Genomic DNA, 17,723 nt, shown 5'->3' with positions numbered 1-17,723 from the left:
CAGATGGCTGCAATAGCAAGACAATATCTTACACTATTTGTAGTAGTCTCACAATTATTTTGCGGGGAAAGAAATAGCAAAATTACATATGTTATTTTTGGATTTAGAAACGCCTATGATAAATTGATTTCATTGCACAATGAAGCAGATAAACGATAGCATATGTTATTTTAAATGTAGAACTCAACACAAGTAAATAGTCATTGTCTCAGCCATGTAATTTACCATTTTTCACAGCGCGGCACAACATTCACTTAACAGGGCAGCTAAACTGGCCGGTTTGTTGGTGATACTAGAGATAAAGGATAATAAAATGGTGGCATTAAAGTGGACCTGAACTCTTGCATAAGACATAAGGAAAACATAGAGAAATGCACCCTGTATGTATTTAGAGAGTTTAGCCTGTCTAATTCCCCCTCACCTGTGTCTAATCTCCACTGTAATCTGATCTCTCAGCTGTGTCGGCTTAGAAATCTCTTTTGCCAATGCAGAGCAGCTAATTTGTAAACACAGGATGTTAACCCTGTGTCTGCTTCCATGAAAAAAAAGGTAGTAGACACACTGCAGATTTATTGCAGGATTTGTAGCAGCTGTAAGGGCTGGTGCACACCGAGCGGCTTTTTGGGCGTTTTCAGATCCGCTTGCGGCTGCGGATCTGCTTGGTCAATGTATCTCAATGGGGTGGTGCACACCAGAGCGGGGGGCGTTTTGCAGAAACGAAAAATGCCTGGGTGAGGCATTTTTTGGATTGCGGGTGCGTTTCTGCCTCAATGTTAAGTATAGGAAAAACGCAAACCGCTCTGAAAAACGGCACTTCAGAGCGGTTTTGCAGGCGTTTTTGTTACAGAAGCTGTTCAGTAACAGCTTTACTGTAACAATATATGAAATCTACTATACTGAAAACCGCAGCAGCAATCCGCAAAACGCTAGCAAAACGCCATAGAAAAATAAAAAAAAGCGTTTAAAAATCTGCTAGCATTTTGCGGATCTGCTAGCGGGTTTTGGTGTGCACCAGCCCTAACAAAGAAATGCTTTTCTGCTGTTGCTTATCTTTTAAAGCAAAGAGGAAGTTCTGGTCTGCTTTAAAGTCACTTGAAGTAAACCTGAGCAGTAGAAACTGAGCATGTGATGATAGTGTCTATGATAACCAATATCATTACCAAACTTTTTTGTTGCAGAGCTATACCAAAGATAAGTAGTGAGGTCACAAAGAGTACCTCCCAAAAGGTTGTTTAACCACCCTGGCGTTCTATTAAGATCGCCAGGGCGGCTGCGGGAGGGTTTTTTTTAAATAAAAAAAAAACTATTTCATGCAGCCAACTGAAAGTTGGCTGCATGAAAGCCCACTAGAGGGCGCTCCGGAGGCGTTCTTCTGATCGCCTCCGGCGGCCAGAAGTAACACGGAAGGCCGCAATGAGCGGCCTTCCGTGTTTTGCTTACTTCGTCGCCATGGCGACGAGCGGAGTGACGTCATGGACATCAGCCGACGTCCTGACGTCAGCCGCCTCCGATCCAGCCCTTAGCGCTGGCCGGAACTATTTGTTCCGGCTGCGCAGGGCTCAGGCGGCTGGGGGGACCCTCTTTCGCCGCTGCTAGCGGCGGATCGCCGCTGCTAGCGGCGGCGATCAGGCAGCACACGCAGCTGGCAAAGTGCCGGCTGCGTGTGCTGCTTTTTATTTCAACAAAATCGGCCCAGCAGGGCCTGAGCGGCAGCCATCGGCGGTGATGGACGAGCTGAGCTCGTCCATACCGCTAAGATGGTTAATATGATGAATGGCTTTACTGATTAATGAATAGGACTCTGTTTCACCTGACAGTCCTTTACTGTTAGTGTTGCTCGGATTCCCCCGATCACGGATTCGAATAAATCCGGTCACGGCAGTCCCAAAATCCGGATAAGCCGTGATTGTGATCCGGATTTGACACTGACGGATTTGACTCGGATTTTATCAGTGATTGCCTGTAAAATCCATGATCATGGGTTCATGATGCAGATTTACCTTTAACATTCATAGCAAAGCCCCCATACATGCCTCAATTCCCAGAATTGCATGGACTATAAAGGTGATCAGTGGCTTCAACTTAAAAAAAAAAACATTTTTCAAAAAAAAGTTTTTGAGAAAATCTAATTTAAAATTTCCAATGAAAAAGTATTTGTGATTAAATCCCACCAAAACTTGCCGACTTTAGCGAAATAGCAAATCCCCCTTACATGCTATAAACAGCAAATTTGCAGATAGGATAGCCAGAATACGGATCCCCGGCTGACTGGGGCTTCGCACCCTGAGCTATACCAGCCCGCATGGTCCATGTTATGGGGGGCTCCGGGGGAGATGGGCGGCCAAGCTTTCCCCTCTCCCCCGAGACCTTGTCCAATCCATGGACAAGGGGCACGTCCCCACTTCCGGTGCCCTAGGAGAAGGTGGGAGCGACGACTCCAGATGTCAGCCAGATGCCAGGGGACCCCAGATACCAGCCCCCCTCCCAGGAGAAATGAGTATAGGGGTACAAAGTACCCCTTACCCGTTGCCACAAAGGGTTAAATGAAATAAAAGCACAAGGACGAGAAAAGTATTTTATTAATCTTAATTAACCATAAATACTTACCTATACATTTAAAAAAAAGTTCCCACACCAATATCATCGGAAAAGGTCCCACGCTTACCGTTTAGCATTACTGTTCGACAGAAACCTATGCTTTTGTACCCTCAAAACTTAGGCCCCAATGAAAGCCGATGGGGGATTTTAGCACTTTTGCACCCCCATAACTCTAGTTTGCATTGTGGTAGGAGCCCCAAATTTAAAGTACACGTAGTCTAGATGCCTTCTATCTTCATGCCAAATGTTGTGAGCCTCAGACTTTGCTAACGGCCATGGTGGCAATTTACGTTCGTCACTGGTACCATTGTCAAAAAAACAAGCCTTTGTGACTCTAGGCTATGACCTCTTTGGCCTAGGGGCCCCAAACTCACCAGTCCTGAGCCCCTTAAGAGTCCCTACAATGCTAGAAAATTTGCCACTGCTGAGCCATCGTCCTTTGAAATTTTTTTAGATTTTTGACAGTGAAATAGGAAGCCCAATGAAAGCCAATGGCAAAATTCAGCATATATGCACCCCCATAACTCTGGTTTGCAGAGGTGTGCAAACCAGAGTTTTCACTTATTTCTCCTGGGAGGGGGGCTGGCATCTGGGGTCCCCTTCATTGCCCCCACTTCCTCCTGGGCACGGAAGTGGGGAAGAGCCCCTTGTCCATGGATTGGCTTGGCCTCCCCATACCATGGACCATGCGGGCTGGTATAGCTCAGGGTGCGAAGCCCCAGTCGTCCAGGGCTCCGCATTCTGGCTATCCCAGCCTGCATGGGAGACAGGGGTTTACAGAGGCTCGGGAGGGGGGACCCCACGCCATTTTTTAAAAAAATTCCCACACTCTGAAAAAAAAATTAACATTTTTTTTTTTTTAAAATATTGTCTCCCACTATCTTTTTAACATATTCTGCAAATTTGCTGTTGCTAGGATATAAGGGGCCTTTGCTATTACCTGCTAAAGTCAGCGGGAATTGTTTCCCTAAGAACTGTCATTACCGAATTTAAATGTATACTTTTTTCCTTTGAAATTTTAAAATCGATTTTCTCAAAAAGTATAAGCTCTTTTTGAAAAAATTCCCCTTGCTCCCACTTTTCTTCTTTACATAATTTGCAAATTTGGTGATTCTGGCATTTAAAGGGAACCTTAACTGAGAGGGATATGGATGTTTCATTTTAAACAATACCAGTTGCCTGGCAGCCCTGCTGACCTGTGGCTGAATCACAGACCTGAAACAAGCATGCAGCTAATCCAGTCTGACTTCAGTCAGAGCACCTGATCTGCATGCTTGTTGAGGGGCTGTGGCTGAAAGCATTAGAAACACATGATCAGCAGGAGAGTCAGGCAACTGGCATAATTTTACAAGGAAAAATCCATATCCTTCTCAGTTTAGGTTCCCTTTAAGGGGGCTTTGCTATTAACTGTTAAAGTTGGCAGGTTTTGAATCACAAATCACGACTTGTGATTACATGCAGTTATTCGACTCAAAACCATACTTGAGTTGGATATCTGATTCTATTCGTGATAGTGATCACGACTGAATCTGGATTTGAGCATATCCGGATTCGAATTCACTCGAATCGTGATTGGGAATATCAGAGCAACCCTGTTGACAACATTGCTGATTGCTGGATAAATTACCAGATCTTGTAATTAAGTAATTACTGAGTAAACAAAGCAGAGAACGTTCTCAATGTCCCCCTACAAACAGGGGAAGGTCTTCTTCATTAATTACTAGTTCAAATATAGCTCACCCCAATCTGATAATTTTGTCCTCAGGGCAATATTATCATTTGGCTTTTGAGTGAAGTGGAGGTTTGATTATCAACCCTTCCAGTAACTGTAAAATAGTCATATATGTTCTTCCTATTAGTGTTATGCTGTGTTTAACGTTTTACGTTAAGAAAATTGTTCTATAGCACATGTTATATAGCACATTCAGTCTTTAGCTCATAAAAAATAACTAGATAGTACTCAAATAAGGTTCACAAACAAAGGTTTGTCCTCCAGCAAGCCAAATACAAGTAAGTTCCAAGCAGACAACGGTACATTCCATTCACAATTGTTTGTATGATACAGATTGGCCTGGAAGATACAGTAAAAGATCAGCTAAGAAAAGATTGGCAATGCATCATTTCACAAAGCACTTGTCCTTGATGCAATAAAGACACCCAGATTCAAGAACATGTCTTCTTCATTTTTATTTTCCTGAGCTTGATTTGGTTCATAATAAAAAAACAGCCAAAGTTGAAAATCCCCTCTATATAAATCAGAGGCCATGACTCTAATACAGTTAACTTCTCTGAGGAGATTTCTCCTCAGGCTTCCCTCTTCCACCACCGACAGTGGCGGCGCTACACTGGGGCTTGCCCAGGCTTCAGCCCCAGCTGGCAACTTGCTAGCCCCTCTTAAAGCCCCCCCCCCCCCGCTGGCCGTGGCCACCGCAAGTCTGTTAGCCAGCCGCGCTAATAAGGGATGCGGGAGCCTGCTTTATTCCTCCCTCCCTCCTCCCTTTCTCTGAATGCCCCCACCTGCTGTGAATGTCACCCCCCCCCCCCGTAGGCAGTGTGTGCGGACGGAGCAGAGCGGAGCGGTAGGTCCTCTTACAGCAATCCATGCTCACCGGCAACTAGTCTCCTGCTTCCTGTGACGTCATGGTAAACAGGAAGCAAGAGACTAGTTGCCGGTGAGCATGGATTGCGGTAAGAGGACCTACCGCACCACTCTGCTCCGCACACACTGCCTACGGGGGGGGGGGGGACATTCACAGCAGGTGGGGGCATTCATAGGAAGGGAGGAGGGAGGGAGGAATAAAGCAGGCTCCCGAATCCCTTATTAGCGCGGCTGGCGCCTCGATCATTTTCTTCCTGTCTTCTCTCCCCAGGGCAATCTCCTCACACACAGGGGCACCTTCCTCCCCACCCACGGGCATTCTCCCCCCTCCACTGACGACCCCCCTACCCACTGGCACCCTCTTCCCCACCCACTGGCACCCTCCTCCTACCCACTGAGACTATCCTCCTACCCACTGGCACCTTTCTCCCCCACCCAGTGTCACCCTCCTTTCCACCCACAGGTACCCTCCTCCCCACCCACTGGCACCCTCCTTCTACCCACTGACACCCTCCTCCTACCCACTGGCACCCTCCTCCCCACCCAGTGGCACCCCCCTCCCCACCCACAGGTACCCTCCTCCCCACCCAGTGTACCCCCAGCCCACCACCACCAGCCAGGCCTGAGCTGACCTGGGGCCCCCAGCCCACCACCACCAGCCAGGCCTGAGCCCTTCCACCCAGCCCACCACCACCAGCCAGGCCTGAGCTGCCCTGGGGCCCCCAGCCCACCACCACCAGCCAGGCCTGAGCTGCCCTGGGGCCCCCAGTCCACCACCACCAGCCAGGCCTGAGCTGCCCTGGGGCCCCCAGCCCACCACCACTAGCCAGGCCTGAGCTTCCCTGGGACCCCAGCCCACCAGCCACGCAGGCATGAGGCCTCCAGCCCACCACCAGTCAGGCTTGAGGTGCCCTGGGGCCCCCAGCCCACCACCACCACCAGCCTGACTACATATACTGGGGACAGCTATACGCCTGGCTACATATACTGGGGACATCTATACACCTGGCTACCTATGCTGGGGACACTGTCTGTCTGTCATTATGTGCATTTACTGGTGAAAAGTTGTCCCTTATGTGCATTTACTGCGGAAACGCAGTCTGTCATTATGTGAATTAACTGGTGAAAAGCTGTCTCTTATGTGCATTTACTGGGGAAATGCTGTCTGTCATTATGTGCATTAACTGGTGAAAAGCTGTCCCTTATGTGCATTTACTGCGGAAACGCAGTCTGTCATTATGTGAATTAACTGGTGAAAAGCTGTCTCTTATGTGCATTTACTGGGGAAATGCTGTCTGTCATTATGTGCATGAACTGGTGAAAAGTTGTCCCTTATGTGCATTTACTGCGGAAACGCAATCTGTCATTATGTGCATTAACTGGTGAAAAGCTGTCCCTTATGTGCATTTACTGCGGAAACGCAGTCCGTCATTATGTGAATTAACTGGTGAAAAGCTGTCTCTTATGTGCATTTAATGGGGAAACTGTCTGTCATTACATGCATTAACTGGTGAAAAGCTGTCTCTTATGTGCATTTAATGGGGAAACTGTCTGTCATTACATGCATTAACTGGTGAAAAGCAGGCTCTTATGTGCATTTAATGGGGAAACTGTCTGTCATTACATGCATTAACTGGTGAAAAGCAGGCTCTTATGTGCATTTAATGGGGAAACTGTCTGTCATTACGTGCATTAACTGGTGAAAAGCAGGCTCTTATTTGCATTTACTGCGGAAACGCAGTCTGTCATTACGTGCATTAACTGGTGAAAAGCTGTCCCTTTATGTGCATTTACTGCAGAAACGCAGTCTGTCATTATGTGCATTAACTGGTGAAAAGCTGTCTCTTATGTGCATTTAATGAGGAAACGCTGTCTGTCATTACGTGCATTAACTGCTGAAAAGCTGATTCTTATGTGCATTTACTGGTGAAAGGCTACCTGTCATTATGTGCGTTTACTTAATTTTTTTTTCATGTAACTACGTTAGCTGGTACAACTACATTACAGTTAGCCCCGCCCACATGACATCATGACCACGCCCAAAATTTCGCCGCGGCGCGCGAAGCCCCCCAAGCCCAGGCTGCCAGCCCTCGTGTCCCCTTTGAGCCCCCCCACAAATCTGAAGCTGGAGCCGCCACTGACCACCGAGTGGGGCTGTAATTATGACATCCTTTTTCGGGCCCCAATCACATGTCATAATGTCATATCATTGTCAATACCAAAGTCGGAACTTTGCTTTTGCGGTCCAGTCTGTGTGCACTGTGTTCGCGTTCTGATTGACAGCGTGAAATCATTCTAATAACATGAGATGTGTTCAAGGTCCGATTTTGTGTTTTCCTGCATTCCAATGTTGAAGATTATAATTCCCCATCAAGCAATTTCACAAACAAATGTGTCATTTTTATTATTTTCAATCATTTTTATTGAGACAAAAGACCAAAAATTTTAAAATGTGCATTGAATGGCACACAGCAGATATGAAATAGTCCCTGGGGTCAACCCACATGATGAAACCAGCAGATACACATAATTTTTTCAATAAAGCAGAGATTTGTTCCACATATCCACAGATATGAGGGCAAGCCCTAGAGCCAAAGCCAATCTAAATCTGGGGTCCCTATACTAACAGCGGATGTCAGTGCTTTAAATGCAAGCATATTCACGATGGGACAGTTGTCTGGAAGTAGGGTAAGTTCATTCTCCAGCCTGTCCCAATATGGATGGGTGCGTTGTTTTTATAGAAGTGCTAGCATTTGCTGTTAGCACAGGGACTGCAGAATGACATTATCCCTGTCTCAGTTCTGGGACTTGCCCTCATATGTATGGATATGTGGAACCAGCAATACGTACTTTATTAAAGATGTCATGAGAATTTGTTGGATTTATGTGAGTAGAGTCAGGGTGTATTCATTTGTTCCTCTGTGGCTGCTTGCTCTGCTCTGTGAGTTTCTAACTTGCAGGTTAGTAGTTTGACTATACGCTGAAACTCTCCATAACAGTGCATTGTGAAAAAGCAAAAAGAAAAATTCAAGAGCCCTGAATAGTGTAATACTGTTAACTGCTGGTATTAGTAGCAATCAATAGTAGAAATTTTACTCACAAACTTGGGTTGCCACCACAGGCAACCACTGTATGTGCAGATGGGGAGATTATCCTTTCACTCTCCGTAGATAGGAAGACAAAGGGCAGAAACACCCAATCACCAGGTGGATATACAATGATTTGTGTATACAGAGTCACCAGAAAGTATAAAATATATTAAAAAGAGTTTAAAATGGGGGGTACTGGCGGACTTACCTCCCCATAGATGACGCATCAATAATGTATTTTAACACTTATTCAACATTCATTTCTAACTCCGATAACATCTGCTTTTGTTATTGGAGTAAGAAATAAATGTTGAATATGTTTTTTTTAAAGACACATTGTTGATGCGTCATCTATTGGGAGGTAAGTCCGCCAGTAACCCCCCCCCCCCCCCCCCCCCCCCGCCATTTTAAATTCTTTTTTATATATTTTATACTTTCTAGCGACTCTGTATACACAATTATTGTGAAAAAGCATTCAGTTAAAATGCTTGTAGTGTGAACGGAACCATAGGAAAACATGGACATTACTTTGAAAATCAGTTGTCCTTTCAGTTATAACTGAGAGCAACTGATATAGTGTAAAATGACCCTAAAGGTGCCCATTAACTGTACAATTTTTTCATTAGATACAATCTTTTGACGCAATTTGAACGATGGTAACTCATCAGGAGGCAATTATCCGTTGTTCACATTTACTGAATGATTCTTTCTTCAAATTTGATCATAAAATCCAACTTTTGGATTGATTTTATTCTATTTAGTAATTGACCAAAGAATCGTTTCTTATTGATTGCCTTAATAAATGGCAAATTTCCTATGCAATTCCACCATTAAAATCACATTGAAAGATCTCATTTGGATAAAAAAATTGTACCTTATTAGCCAAAAGCACCGGTAAGAGAGGGCCAAGTCTGCGTTGAGGGGAGGTTATTTTGGAATAGGTTAATGTTAGGCACACGTAGGGGAGTGTTAGAATTAAAGAAATACAGAGGGTAGAATATCGGCATCACCTTGGCCCTTTTCATCAGTAGGTCTTAATTAAACACAACTTTAATATCAGAATGTCCTGTTGTAAAGTCATACTGGATGCAAGCTGTTCAATTTATGCATGGAAGGATAGGTACCCTGTGACATCAAACCTCCTGCTTTGCCTACTGGGCTCTATATATGACGAGGATCCCCATTCCAAAACAAAAACGTTCATGTCAGAAGCACTATTTGCGACAAGGCAGGAAGTAACCATAGAATAGCTGGAAGTAACCTTAAAAGTCATCAATGGGAACCATTCTGAAAAAAAAAGAAGTCAGATACTTACCTAAGGAGATGGAAGGCTTTGGGTCCTAATGAGCCTTCTCTTTCCTCTCCCAGTTCCCGTTCCAGCGCAGGATCCCCCATAGCAGCTTTCTACCAATTCGGTCAAATGCCGCCGAAGGGAGACTTCGGAACTCTTCGGGAGTCAGAGTAGACGGGCCGCTCCAGAATGCACATGCACAAGCACCCTCTCTCGTACACTTGTGCATGCGCAGTAAGGAGCTGCCTGTCTTTGGGAGGACTCAGCTCCCAAAGACTTCCGAAGTCCTCTGCGACCGGGGATTCGAACAGGGGAGCTGTCTCTCCAACGAGGGGACTGGGAGAGGAGAGGGAAGGCTCATTGGGACCCAGAGCCTTCCCTCACCTTAGGTAAGTGTCGGTTCCCATTGACTTTAAAGTGGCTCTTGCCTAGCCCACCTACCCTGGAGGCAAGGTGTACCAGGGTAGATAGGGGGTACTTTTAAAAAAACTCATATACCCACAGAGACTGGATAAACCCATTCCACTTGGTCTGGGATAAGTGGAAGGAGAGATGATAACCTTTCGTGACAAGGGCAGATTATTGACATTGTGCAGAAGTTCTGATTCGTTGTCTTTTGGAATGAAACAGACTGCTCAGATAATGTGCCTTAATAATGCTGAACCACTTGCTGATCTGTATTACTGCATGCTCTGACCTCTTGTACATTGTATTACATGCGATACCTGTTGTATTATTTGTACCCCAAGACTCTTGAAAAATAAACTTTTCTTTTGTTTAAAAATAAATGCCACAACAATGGCACTTGTCAAGTGATAGGTTATAATAGGTAGCAACTGAACAGCTAGTTCATGAAAGTGATGTGATAGAAGCAGGAAAAGTGGGCAAGTAAGTCCAAGTTAAAGGCCATACATGATTACATTTTTTATAAGAGTTTGATCTATTAGATTATTTTGTCAAACCCACTATACACCATTCAATTTTCAAAGCAATCAACATGCTTTTTCCAACACGTCCAATCAGATTTTTATTAAAAAAAACTGAATAAGCTATTGTTTTTTTTCGATTGACAAAAACTACTATTTTTGATTTCTTCCCTATTAGATTGTTTTGGTTGAATAAATGGGAAAATTAAACTATTTGATTGTACTGTGTATGGTCACCTGAGATATAGACTAACAATTAACCAGGTAAGGAGGACAACAGGACAGCAACAGGATGTTTTTATGCGTCGCTCACCACTGTTGCATGCGCACTACCGTTGTGCGTACCTGCCGAGACTGACACATCTGTGATTGGTGAACGGGAACATGTGTTCCTTGAGCCAATCAAAGTGCCTGTAAGGGAATGATCATGGCTTCAATGAGAAGCCAATGAGCATTCCTGTAACAGCACTGTCTGTGTGCTTTGAACTTTGTTCGCTGACAGGACAAAAGAACGCTGACAGGTGAAATTTGCTGGTCTGTAAGGGTAAAAACCCATTTAGTGGTGAAGTGGTGAAAATATTTTTTTACCTGGTGTCCATCTTTCAACGTTTCTCATTAATGTTATGGCCTTAGCATTTTTCTCTCCATATACTTGACTTTATAACACCTGTATAAAATGTTTAACATGAATCCCTTTAATACATATTCCGCTTAAAGGATCTTTAAAAACAAGAAACTCCAAGGTCATAGGACTTAATTCATTTCTGCGCTAAAGATTAAAGATTAATTTAGGTGGCATATGGTCTCTGAATAGTAAGGAAAAAAGTTGATGCAAATTTTCTTAAAGTGGATCTGACCTCTATTCTACAGAAAGAACGTTTGAGGTAACGGGACTTTGGAATATTGTGAACCTCTCCATCTCCTACTTGCAAAAGCACACCCCCCCTCCTGCCAATATAATAATAATACTAATAATTGAGGCACTACTAACGCCACAGTTTGCAGCACTGGTCTGTGAATGGGATTGGGAAACCCATCATGGATTCACTAACACTCTGTATGGGTAATGATGGGGATTATCCATGGTGATAGGTGATCACTGTGTGTCTCCACTCTCCTCAGGGAAGGGCTAAAATGTCAGCTGATAAAATATCATTCTGTCAAAAAAGTATATTTTATTTTTCTTAAATGTATTACTTACAAAAATCATAACACCCCCCTAACCCCAATATTTATTACCTGCCTTATATACAATGCAGGATGGGTGTCCAACAGACTGATGACCACTAAAGTGAGGTTTTGCCCCTTGACCAATAAAGGACACCATGGCAGGAAATAATTCTCTTTGATGTCCCAAATCGACTGTGAACTATTCTGAAGGGTTGTTTGATGAGAATTTAGTCGATAAGGAATAACTTTTTAATATTCTGTTGTGATGGATAGTAAGCAAGAAATAATCGATTAATTACTACATTTTATTTCTGATTGCATTTACCCGATTGCCCCGATGATTCTTTACTGAACAATATAAGTCAGTAGTAGGCCCCTTTAGGCATCAGGTTCTCTTTGTCTGGTGTTGCTCCCCATTTTAAACTTCCTCCTTCACATGTAACAACCCCTGTTTCATGTCCAGTGCCACCCAAATTAAACCCTGGTATCATGCTAATACGTGATGAGGTAACGTACAAGGGTATACACAAACAGAAGTACGTAAAGCGTAGTCAGGATCGAGGTACAGAGTAGCAAGGCAATATCATAGTCAATAAACAGGCAGGGTCATACACATAAGTCAGATGTCAGTCGTATTGTAAGGATCAGGCAATAACAAAGTCAGGGACAGGCCGAGTCGAACACGTGTATCAGATGGCAGTGGTACAGAAGGACAAGACAAGAGCGAGGTCAGGAGGCAGGCAAGAGGTCGGTACACAGATAAATATACAATAAGATGTTACTACAAAATATTACGATAATATATAATATCATTACAAAAAGCAAGACTTACTAACTAGAGTACATATATATTGTGCGTCTACACAATATATTAATGTAGCTCTCGAAACTCACTGACTAGGCCAAGAACCAGCAAACTGATTAGTATTAAGGCCAATTAGCAAGTGAATACTCTGGCCTTAAATACCCAGGAGGCAGAGCACAAGCCCAGCCCCCATAAATGACAGCACCTCCCGCAAAAAGCTCTTGTCTTGTCCTTCTGTACCACTGCCATCTGATACACGTGTTCGTCTTGGCCTGTCCCTGACTTTGTTATTGCCTGATCCTTACAATACTGTTTATTAACTACGATATTGCCTTGATACTCTTTACCTCGATACCTCTGACTTTGTGTACGACTACGGCCTGATCCTGACTACGCTTTACGTACTACTGTTTGTGTACACACGTGTACGTTACCTCATCACGTATCAGTGTGATAACTATCTTTCGGTAGAGTTCCTCTTTTATAGCTATTTAATTAATAAAGAACCGAATTGATTGAATGGAGATTAGTGACGAGTGTAATGACCTAATTATGATTACGCAAAGTTTTGCGTAATTTGCACAATTACGATTAGGGCCGTAATAGAAATGTCATGAATTTTCTGAAATTACGCAGAATTTCTTGTTTATGGGGAATTTTGTAATTACGATTGTTTTTCGTAATTACAATCATTAAGGTAGCACAAACAAATCAGAAGTTTGTGTTTAACACGGAAATTCATCCATTATCGAAATTGTGTTCCAGTCCACAGCCTTCTGATACATTTAAAGTGACAGCACGTGCAGGGACCTTTGCATTATCAGATATTGCAAGGTCCAAAACCAAGTGTCTCATCATGACTGCTAAGAATCAGAATCAATTCAGAATCAATTGCTCTATTTATTTAACATTCATCTTCTACACCAGAGGGCTGAATGTGGCTTTTTCACTGGCCCCCAAATCAGAATCAATTTATTTATTTTTCGCCAAGTAAGTTTGCACCTACAAGGAATTTGTCTTGGCAGTTGCTTAACAAACACAAACAAAAAACAATACAAGGACAGACAGTGTGAATATTACAAGTTAAGGACGTTATAAGTATAGTGGCAGTAAGCAATGTGAGAATTGTTCATGTTTAGTTCTGTGCTGATTACTTTCAGTCCTAGCAGCTCTAACGTGGTTCAGCATTGAGTATGGCTACTGCTTGAGGAAAAAAACTGTTCCTGTGTCTGGAGGTTTTGGTAGCGATTGACCGGAATCTTACTCCTGAAGGCATGCGCTGGAAGATGGAGTGAGCTGGGTGAGAGGGGTCAGAGGCAATTTTGGTTGCTCTCTTTCTGCACCTGCTAGTGTAAAGATCCTGCAGGGAAGGTAAGCTACAGCCAATTATCCTTTCCGCTGATCGGATGATGCGCTGCAGCCTCCCCTTTTCTAATGCTGAGCAGGAGCTGAACCATACAGTCATGGATGATGTTATGGTGGATTCGATGATTGCAGTGTAGAACTGCACCATTAGCTTTTGAGGTAGGCCAAACTTTTTCAGCTGCCGCAGATGGTACATTCTCTGTTGTGCTTTCTTGACAATAGTGGCAGTGTTGTTGTCCCATTTTAAGTCGTTTGAGATCGTGGACCCAAGAAACTTGAATTACTCTACTTGGGTTATTGTGGATCCATTTATGGTTAAGGGGAGGTGCTGGGGGGGAGATCTCCTAAAGTCTATTATCATCTCCATGGTTTTGAGAGCATTTAGTTCTAAGTTGTTGCTGCTGCACCAGGAGGAAAGCTGTCCCACCACATGCCTGTATGCAGACTCATCCCCGTTTTGAATGAGACCAACAACTGTTGTGTCGTCTGCACCCTCTCTTAGAAGTGGCTGCAGGTAGAGCCTCCTGATACATTTAAAGCGACAGCATGTGCAGGGGCCTTTGAATTATCAGTAATTGCAATCAGTAATTGCAATCAATGAGTGACTTTCCTGAGTTTAATCATTACCTAAATGTGCATAATTACAATGAGAAACGAAATTACGTCCATTTTTGTATTGAAAATAACTTTGTCTCTTTAGAAAACACGAAATTATGAAAATTCACGTTAAAAGTGAATTTGCGCCAAAATGTGAAATTATAAAATCAAAATTTTGCTTACGGAATTCCGAATTACAGTTTGTATGGCAATTACAAAATTACGAATTCGTGTTGTAGCATATCAGGGGCGTAACTAGACATCACTGGGCCCTCCCGCGAAATTTTGGAAGGGGCCCCCCACCCCCCTCGCTTTCTGAACAGGAAAACTAAGGACCAATGTGTTTTTCCTATGCAGATAAAAACACTTAGACTTAAAGAAAATGTCAGGCAATCTATGCTACCCCTAGATCTACTTACCCGGGGCTTCCTCCAGCCCCTTGCAGCTGACAAGTCCCTCGTTGCAGCTCTGCTCCCAGTATATACATACACACACATCTGTATTATTTTACTACATGAGAGCACATGCTATATGGAGGAACAACAATGACATGCTGAACATAAGATATAGTATTCATTCACTGTAACTTTGGCAAAACATTCAGTCACTGATTGATACTGTCATTACGGGATCTTGGACTTGAGACAACAAGCTCTCAATGAGGCAGCAACAGTCAGACATCAATCTTACCCACTCCATTGTGTTGTAAAAGTAATCAGACACCATAAGGTCATTAGCCTGTGTGTTATAAGAATCTAGGAATCTCTTTGGAGGGACTGCTGAATAAGGGACAGTCTACAACTTTTTTTTCAAAATGTGACTCCTTTGTTTGTAAGGTTGTACATGAAGTCATCAGAACTTTGCAGCAGTGAGAGACAGATGTTTTCTACGAAACCTAGGGAGCAGGGACAGTGTACAAATTCCAAAGTGTGTATGATTCCTTATCTGTGTGGCGGACACATGCAGTCAACATAACAATGGTGTGAGTGCAAAATACATTTTTTCTCTCCATGCCCTTAGTTGTCAGTCTCTCAAACTTTTCAGCCCATGGGCCCCCTGTGGCTTCTGGGCCCCCCTGCGGAGGCATCCCTTGCAGGGTCTATTGTTACGTCCCTGATATATATATATATAGATAGATAGATAGATAGATAGATTGTATATATATATATATATATATATATATATACAGTATATATAGTTAGATAGATATAGATATTTATATATAGATATATATATATATATATACACACACACATATATATATATATATATATATATATATATATATATATATATACATACATACACACATGTTATTCCTATAATTCAACTGAACATTCATTTTCCAAATTAGGCTGTTCCAAGTTGATTGCAAACCTTTTGTTAAAATGTAAGTGGTTGACAAGAAATCATATGCCTTTTTCTGTGTCCTCAAAATTCAGGTGTAAAGTAACAGTAAAGCAATCTCGCAAAAAGTCTAAGGTCACCGTGCTTGTCAAATTGGCTTCAAATAAAAATGTTAAAAATCTTACAAATGTCACTTTTAAGCAGAAAAACTGTCAATCACCCAGATGCATTCTATCAAACACATAACTGCCACTGGTAAACCTTTATCACAGCAGAAGCGAACCTTTGAATTTGTCCCTGACGAGAGATTTGGGCTTTTAAAAATGAAAGCTGTAGCCATATTCACGAAAGATCTGCTTCTCATCAAATAACACTTATTCTCGACTGCAGGAAATTGAAGGGGGTCACAGACATTAAAAAATGTCACCGCTTATTTTGCAGTGGCATGTAAGAAATAATTCTGTGTTCTTTTGCCAAGTGTTTGCCTGGAGTGTTTATGTATATGCTACACATTAAAGTCAAATAGAGCCAGGCTGTCTCTGGAGTGAAGAAGGTAATTGTGCTACACACATCCAAGGCATTTGCAGTATTGTTACTAAAAGTGGAAATCCAATGTCATTTAACGTTTGTATGAGGTACACTGACTCTCTATGTCATGATGAATTACGATAGCCACAATTCTGTATTCTTACCTGCTCCGCCCACAATATGCCATATAAGGGGAAGGCTCCACCCCATTATGATATGACGCCATAGCATTTTTTCTGGAGGCTGGATTATCTCCTCCACAGTCCAGCCGCCAGCTCTGTAGGCCACCACAGCAATGCTGCTGTATTACTACATTTCTTTCCTTCGGAGGCAGGTGGTAGATGGCTTTCTCTGGGTGGTGAGAGCCCTAAAGCGAGCTGTCTGCACCTGTCCTCCCCCCCTCCCTTGGAGTGTGTTGATGATGTGGGAGCCACTCCCCTGAGCCCCACAAGTTTGGGATGGCCCATGCTTCATTCCCTTCACATGTGTTGCTCCCAAGTCATGCTCATATGGCAGAACATAATGGACGTTGTAAGGTAGGTGCCTGTTTTTTGGGAGGTGGGTGCGAGCGGCTATTCCCAGCGCCGGCCATGATTGGAGGGGGCGCCTGCACTTCCCAGCCTCCCACTGCGGGGTGTTGCTACAGGGCTTCCGAGCAGTGAGAGGGGTTGAAGCTCTGCGGCTCACTGGTTGATGGGGGCATGGGGGAGCCTCCCTGTGGCGCCCCTGGATAGTGCTAAATGTTGCACGAACTAATCCCCGCAGGTCAACCGTTTTGCAGTAATTCGTTTTAGACCATGCATATTATGGCATGCAAAAGCCTCATGATTAAGCCAATTAGGCCAAATTTGCAAAGCCAGATATAGCAGGTTTTAACTTGGTGTTTGATGCACACATTCCTCTGCTGCTGTGTTACCCCCAGCAATGTGGCTGTTTTATAATTGTGCAACATTCCTCTTTGAGGAGAGAGGAAATCGTGAGCAATTACGAATAAGGGAATCTACATTCTGTACAGATCACCTGGCAGGACTAAAGATGCCACCACCAGTGATAAATTTCAGAATGTAAATTAGAGAGAGGAAAGATTTTACAACGGGCAAACACTGACTAAATCATCTATAAATGAATATTGTAAAAGATAAGCAATTTTATTTACTATGTTATTTTTACTACAGTTCCACTTAAAATGTAGGGAGAGAAACGTTCTTGGTTAGCAGCCTTATCACTTGCCAGACCTCTTATGTAGCCTATGTGCTCTTTTGTCCTTGTGGACGATATTACATAGGACGAACTACCAGACCCATATTTGTAAGGGTCCAGGAGTGCATACGCTCCGGTAATTCAGGGAAAGGCCATACCCATTTCATGACAAGACAAAGAACATTTATATCCTGCTTGTCTAATGACA

This window comes from Hyperolius riggenbachi, chromosome 3, assembly GCF_040937935.1.
Source record: "Hyperolius riggenbachi isolate aHypRig1 chromosome 3, aHypRig1.pri, whole genome shotgun sequence".
Taxonomy (NCBI): Eukaryota; Metazoa; Chordata; class Amphibia; order Anura; family Hyperoliidae; genus Hyperolius; species Hyperolius riggenbachi.
The sequence above is the reverse complement of the archived record's forward strand: the minus strand, read 5'-3'. Positions refer to the sequence as shown.